This window comes from Hypomesus nipponensis, chromosome 1, assembly GCF_054491055.1.
Source record: "Hypomesus nipponensis isolate SF chromosome 1, ASM5449105v1, whole genome shotgun sequence".
NCBI lineage: Eukaryota > Metazoa > Chordata > Actinopteri > Osmeriformes > Osmeridae > Hypomesus > Hypomesus nipponensis.
Window position 1 is genome coordinate 18,044,913 of NC_140361.1, and position 7,399 is coordinate 18,052,311.

The 7,399-nt window shown below is 37.8% G+C and overlaps 1 long non-coding RNA gene across 1 annotated transcript; it reads left to right on the forward strand.

Annotated features, from left to right (window-relative positions):
- The first annotated feature begins 5,580 nt into the window (after positions 1 to 5,580).
- Positions 5,581 to 6,381, forward strand: LOC146302867 (uncharacterized). Its single transcript, XR_014750836.1, has 3 exons — positions 5,581 to 5,931; positions 6,043 to 6,099; positions 6,255 to 6,381. It is a non-coding gene; the product is annotated as an uncharacterized LOC146302867 (long non-coding RNA).
- Positions 6,382 to 7,399: the final 1,018 nt, after the last annotated feature.

Consider the following 7,399-nt stretch of genomic DNA (forward strand, 5'->3'; position numbering starts at 1 on the left):
TGTAACCCCACCCACTGACTGATGACGTTGCAAGGCTTAGAACCAGCACAATGTTTATTATATAGCAGTAACAGTTACACCAAAACCCCTACTACAGTTTTTTCCGATTGCTTCAAACACAAAAATGTCAAATAACACACAGTTAGTGAAACCTGACACTCAAGGAGCAAAACAGCAGCCCAGATCTGCACAACTATAATCACATTCTGAGCCTCACACCATTTGCAAAATACTACACTGTTTTGCAAATAATTACACACTTTTCTACATTAGACACAGAAATATAAGATTAGCACTTACAGCTTTTTCCAATTGCTAAAACACCATTTTGGAAACTAGGCCGGGTTTTATCAAAAAACTATTCACAAAACCACACACCCAAACTGCAAAATACCTCATATATCCTGCAAAATGAAGCACTGCAATTAAAACCACAGACCCTCTGTAGTTTTAATTGCAGTGCCTAGGGTGTGCTTGCTTGTATCGGTTGCAGATGGGTCAGTTTATAAACTGTAATTTCTGTATATTTTATAAAATGCTTACTTATTATTAATGAAGATTGCATAGATTTAAAAGCATAGCCTACATTTGTTGCTGCCCATGTACAATTCAAAATACAAAAAGTCAAATGTAGCATGTCCCTGTACTTACTGTAAGTCGCTCTGGATACGGGCGTCTTCTAAATGACAATGTAAATGCAGAATGAACCTAACCTATATGACTTACACATCACCTTAAGTTTTTCCCTTCTACAGTAGTGATATTGTCGATCATTTAGCCCACTCATATTGCATTCATTCATTAACAACCACCTTTGAAACAAGCTGAACAACAACGTTGTCACCGGCAGTATTAGATGGAATTGCGACTGAAACAGTACCATCTGCTAACTGAAAATATGCCCCCCAAAAACATAAATAAGCTTGACATTTATTAGGGGAAAATGGCTAATTCAAAAGAAGTTTGCTGGAAGCAATGATTGTCAGTAACAAGGCAAAATGCGATATAGCCCTGTGTGGAGACGCTGCCCTGGTAAATTGTACTACTACAGTACAGTACTAGACTACTGCTGTGTTCGTCTTGGTAGCGATTGCGTTGGTTGAATTAGATTTAACGTTCCGTTGTACGGTTTAGGCAGAAATGAATTATTTTCATGTCAGATTGACAAAGTTTAGGTTGTGGCAATGAAGTTCAGGTTAGTAGTCAGATAGCTTCACATATTGAAAGACTTTTGATTTAAGTATGGGAAATACTGAACATGTTCTGTCGCCGTTTGACTTTCTAAACAGCTGTGGAGATGTTTTTGTTAGCTACTAGTGTCTCTCGCGTAGGCAACAGTGTTGCAGTGAGCTACACTGGTTTGAAACAACAGGTAATAATAATTTCACCAACAAATCGTTTACTTGTAATCTAATGTCATAATAAATCCTATAACGAAAATGTATTTGTGAGGAATGTTTATTATAACAATTGAAAACAGATGTATCATAGACCGCTGTAGTATGTGTTGCCCGGGCAACAGAGGCTAATGTCATGATGCTAATGCTTTAGTGAAATAGTAAACTACTGTTTCCGAAAGGAGATGTACTTCCTTAATAATATCAGATTTTATTATATGGCAACGACGGTACGTGCTTTCTGATTGGCTAATGGGTAGTCATGCCAGCCGCGTATTGCCCTCCTCGCCGGTCTGATACGGCAACCCGTTCTCATTCCCAAGTCGTCAAATACCGACGCTTTGTCACAGCCCTAGGCGTCGGATGTGGACGCACAGGGTACCCTTTCGCGTCAATACAGTTTTTAGAAATTCTGCATCGATTCTGAAGAAAAAAAAGAAAAACGTTTCAAATTTGTTGTGGAAAATCTTCAGTCACCGTGGCTAGCCGATCTATGATTTATGTATTTATTAAATTGGATTTCCTTGTATTTATTTACACTTGTACACTGTTGATATGAAGAATTTGTATCTCAAAATGAACGTGAACCTGACCGGAAGGTGAAGAAAATTGTCTTACTAGCTGATTATAATTATACAATTGTCTGTTTTAATCTTGCACTTTACGTATGCACTGGACAGCACCGGAGAGAGATTAGTTTTAGTAAGTATTTAATTAAGAGTTATGGAGAAATGCACTTAATTAGCAAAGTATTAAAAAAGGTAGGACAAGGACATGAGAAAGGATCGTATTGGAACAACCCCCAGAGGCTGCCCTGTGAATTTTACCGCAGTAATTCTTCAGTGCGTTTTCATCCCTCTCCCAGTAAATTAACACAAATATCTTGCTCTGATTCTGGCATGCAAAATTGAGTTTTGAGGAACATGCATGTTTTATCTTTAATATTAAAAGGCACATTGAGTGTTTGTCAATGTTAAGATTATTCGCATTTATGTATTTGGGGTGTGCTTGCCTTCGGCGAGAACAAACCATTGTTATCTCACATATATATTTATTATTTTTATTATTATTGTTTATTTTCGCGCCCCTAAGGCTCAGTCAATATTTGGACTACATAGACAACGTCAATGTCAAAAGGTTCGTCTTGGTCGCGATTGCGTTGGTTCTATTGGGATTTATGTTCCGTTGCACGGTTTATGTTTTAATTAAGTTTTTGTTGCAAAAGTTAAGCTAACGGTAGCTAACTTGCTAGCCACAGTCACTGACGCTACTGACGTCACTAACGTCACGAAATATCGCGTGACTACCTCTAGCAGAACATTAGTTTCGCAGCTCGTTAACTTCTGGGAGATAGCTAGGCTAACTGCTTTACTGCAAGGGAGCTGCAGAAACGCCACAAGCAAATAGGACAGGGTGATAACTATTTACTAGTGCTGTCAGTTTAACGCGTTATTAACGGCGTTAACGCAAACCCAAATTAACGGCGTCAATTATTTTATCGCGCGATTAACGCTCTTTTTGGCCTAGCAAACTTTGTAGTTTTTTTCACATGCTGTTGCAACAACTACCGACGTTAGAAAAACTACAACACCACACCGGATCTAGCTAGACCGGAAACAAAACAACAGGCACGCCACACACTCGTTTGGCTTGCGAGCTGGCTAAAGAGTAGTAGCAGAGCCCGTTTACGGATATTAGACATTCTCTGGTAGTAGGCTAACGTTACGTTTTGAGTGGATGACGAGCGCGAGATGCCGAAATGGATGCCAATAAGATTCTGAATGGAAAGTTTGCTTTTAAAAAGTTGCCAAATGGTTCTATTGACAAGACCAGTGATCTGTGTGTTTTGTCGTTGTAAACTGAGCTATCATCGCAGCACGTCCAGTCTGAAATACCACTTGATGGCCAAGCACACAGCTGATGCGAATTCTCTGCCCCCTCGTCAAAGCCAGGCGATTGCAATGTTGTTTTCAATAAAAAAAATATTTGCACAAAGCAATCCGAACCACTTTTCTATGTTGATAAGAGCATTAAAATTTGAAAAAAGATTGGGACAAAAAGAAATCAGGGACATTTAGAATAGATAAAAATGTGCGATTAATTGTGATTAATCTCGAGTTAACTATGACATTAATGCGATTAATCGCGATTAAATATTTTAATCGTTTGACAGCACTACTATTTACTAATTTGACTTTGTGATATGAAAAACAATATAAGCTGATATAAGGAAGTAGTTACATCTACTTTCGGAAACAGTAGTCTACTATTTCACTGAAGCATTAGCATCATGACATTAGCCTCTGTTGTCCCGGGCAACACATACTACAGCGGTCTATGATGCATCTGTTTTCACTCGTTAAAATAAACATTCCTCACAACTACATTTTTGTTGTCGGATTTATTATGACATTAGATTACAAGTAAACGATTTGTTGGTGAAATTATCATTACCTCTGGTTTCAAACCAGTGTAGCTCACTGCAACGCTGTACTGTAGCCTAGTCTAGTACAGTAGCTAAACAAAAAACATCTCCACAGCTGTTTAAATAACAGTACAGTAGCCTACGTAGGAAGTCAAACGGCACATGTTCGGCACTACCATTACTTAAATCAAAAGTCTTTCAATAAGTGAAACTATCTGACTAGTGACTACTAACCTGAACTCCATTGCCACAGCCTAAACTTGAATCTGTTCATGAAAATAATTCATTTCAGCCTAGAAAGTACAACGGAAGTAACGTTAAATCGAATTCAACCAACACAACCGCTACCAAGACAGTCTACTGTAGTAGTAGTTGTAGCCTACAATTTACCAGGGCAGCTTCTCCACACAGCAGGGCTATATAGCATTTTGCCTTTTTACTGATGATTTCTACCACTGACATTTTTATGAATGAGTGATTTTCCCCTAAATAAATGTCAAGCTTATTTACATTTTTGGGGGCATATTTTCAGTAGCAGATGGTACTATTTGAATCGCGATTCCTTCTGAGATAGCTGCTGGTAACGTCGTTGTTAAAATAAGCTTCAAAGGGGGTTCTTTATTAATGAATGAATGAATGCAATATGAGTAGGCTAAATGCCTGAAAATATTACGAGAAGGGAAAAACTTACAATGACGTTTAAGTCATAGAGATTAGGTCAATTTTTACACCGGTCTGCCAAATGTATTCGTTTTGATTCAACGAGGTTGCTGATCACCATTCCCTCTTGCAGGGGAAATGAGTAGACAACTATTTCATTCTACTCTTCACTCTTAGTATTTTGAGTTGTAAATGAGCAGAAAAAAATAAGCTTTTAAATCTATGTAATCTTTATAAAAAATAAGTAGGCTATGCATTTTAATATAAAATATACAGAAATGTAATTTAAATACGGACCACTGCAACTAACGCAAGTAAGCAAGGACACCCTACAATTTCCCCAGAAATTGTACCCTCTCTAGTTTTATTTACAATCCAAATGGGATATTAGCTAGTGCTAGCTAGTCTAGCTAGCTTGCCAGTTTCTCCTTTCTAGCTTCTTTGAGCGGGCTAATCTCCTGGAATATACAATAGTAGGCCATCTCGATTTGCAGATCCAGGCTAGGGTGTACTTTCCGATCCGATACTACCGTATCTTACTCGCAAATCAGTAAGGGAACTTGCAGATTTTAAATCAAACTTATTTGTATAGCCCTTTTTACACGCAAGCATGTCACAGAGGGCTTAAATTAATTTAATCAGTGAAGAACATCTTAAGGTATGATCTTTAGGTTAGTTTGCTATTAAATTATAACCATGCAACACACTTAATTGTAATCACTTGTCTTTATCTTTCTTTGCAGCTCCAGTACAGTTACCTTGTCCCTTCACCTCAACCAACCTCTGACCTCCCACAATCAACCCAAAGGCTATTTTAAGAACCAACATCTATCTATCTGTCTACCTACCTATCTATCTACCTACCTATCTGTATCTGTCTATCTCTGTCTAAAATTAGTTATTTGGAATCAGATCCTGATACTTTGGGGTTGGAGGAAGAGCTTCAGGATGCCAATAACCTCCTTCAGGATTTGGAGGTATTGTTCTTAAATGTTTTCATTATTGTGTCATAATCATTCAACAAAATGTGTTGTCTGTGTTGATTATAATTCATTATGTTAGTTTCATTTTTTTACAGCTAGATTGCAGTGAAATAGTAAATCAACAAGCCACTTGACTATTTTAAGTAGTGAAAGTTTACTGCAATACCTCTATCAGAATTTTTCTACAGCAAGCCCCCAGTAATGTATTTTTAAAAGATACAAATATTATTTATGTTCTATTATGTCTAATTTTGCACCATTAATTAGAGTTATGTTAAATTAATTAATGGAGTGTATTTGGAGTCTTTTTCTTTGTGTCTCGTTTAGATTACATAGAATGAGGCAGAGGAGGAGCACAACAATTCCTCTGACCCAAAGCCTGTCCGGTGGAAGAAGCGCAACAGACAAGGGCTTGTAATTCCTCAAAGGCCGCCATCCAGTAGGAAGACCAGTTGCATGCCACCTAGTCAGTATTCTCACTCATATTTCTAAATTTAAATGTTTGATTCAAGTTTTTTCCTTTTTAGTTTTTGTATTTTATTTAAGGATAATGTCATTACTTACTTTATTAACACAGAACACTCCAGATGTTATCCACCAGATGTGAGTGTTGCCAATGTCAACCCAACAAAAGGTACTTACTTGTATGAAATGTGTATTGTAATTTCCTGGATGTATTTTGCTTTTAATTTGTTGAGGTGTCATTTATGCAGCCAGAAGTCATACAACCAACAAAGTTTGGTTTACTTTCTGGCATAGTTTATATATTTATAAATTATTTCCTTTCAGTGTCTGAAACTGAGGTGCTTCGTCAAGAGCTCCTTGAGCTGCTGGTGGATGGAGTTGAGGACCAAGTAGTGACTCGGGAGGCGTCTCTTGAGCCTGCTTATGCTACTGATTGGGAGATCAGAAACACTGTGTCCTCGCAAAAGTGGAAAGATGCCAGGTCTTTTCTCATAGAAAAAATGCTGGCTAGTAGGGCTGCACGATTAAGGCCAAAATGATAATCACGATTATTTTTATCAATATTGAGATCACAATTAATTATCACGATTATTTGTTGATTATAACCTAATCACATTTTATTGTCACAATACATTGTACTTGCATAATGGATGTGTATAAAACTCATAATATATAATCAATCAAAAACAAATACGGCAGGGCTCAGCATTAAGGCTTGTCCGCTTGTCCGGGACAAGTGGATATTTTTGTAGTGGAAGAGAAATGTACTTGCCCCACTGGACAAGTTAAAACTCACACAAAATAAAATGCCACTTTACTTCATCTTTTGTTCCACTCATTACTTTAATTTTACCGATTTTACTTAACCGAATTCTGCATGAGCAAAACACAGATCTGTGTTCGCTCGAGTGGCATAGTCCCAAGATCTCTACAGACCTTGCAGCTAATTTAATGCTCAACAATTGAACGGGGGCTATTACTTGAAAGAGGTATTATTTATTGTGTCGTCTCAGTTACACTAGGGCTTTGGAAAACTGTGCCAAGATCAAATAGGCTAATGCCTAGTAGAACATAACATTTCAGAATAATTTCAGTAAATCAAGCAGCGCTGCAAGACCCAGTTAAAAGTTATGCAGCTAGCAAACGTTAGCTAGCATGGCTAACGACATTGGCTAAATCAACTTCGGTAGGCTATCCTCTGTATTTGCAAGCTATCTAAACTTATACTGTATCTAAAATAATTCTTTAGCGAAGGCAGGTCACATGTAGTTTTTTTTGTTTTCTTTGTTAAGATAGCAGCCTTATGACCGACTTCTATCTGTTGCGGAATTTTCCTCACGTTACTCTGTCTTTAACCGTCTACATCTAGAAATTGAGCTGTATGGTGCAGGGAACAACTCTGACTGGCTCATGGAGGCACGTGAACGGACATTAGGTGTATTCGACTCCACGCAGCGCCGCAGCCTGCA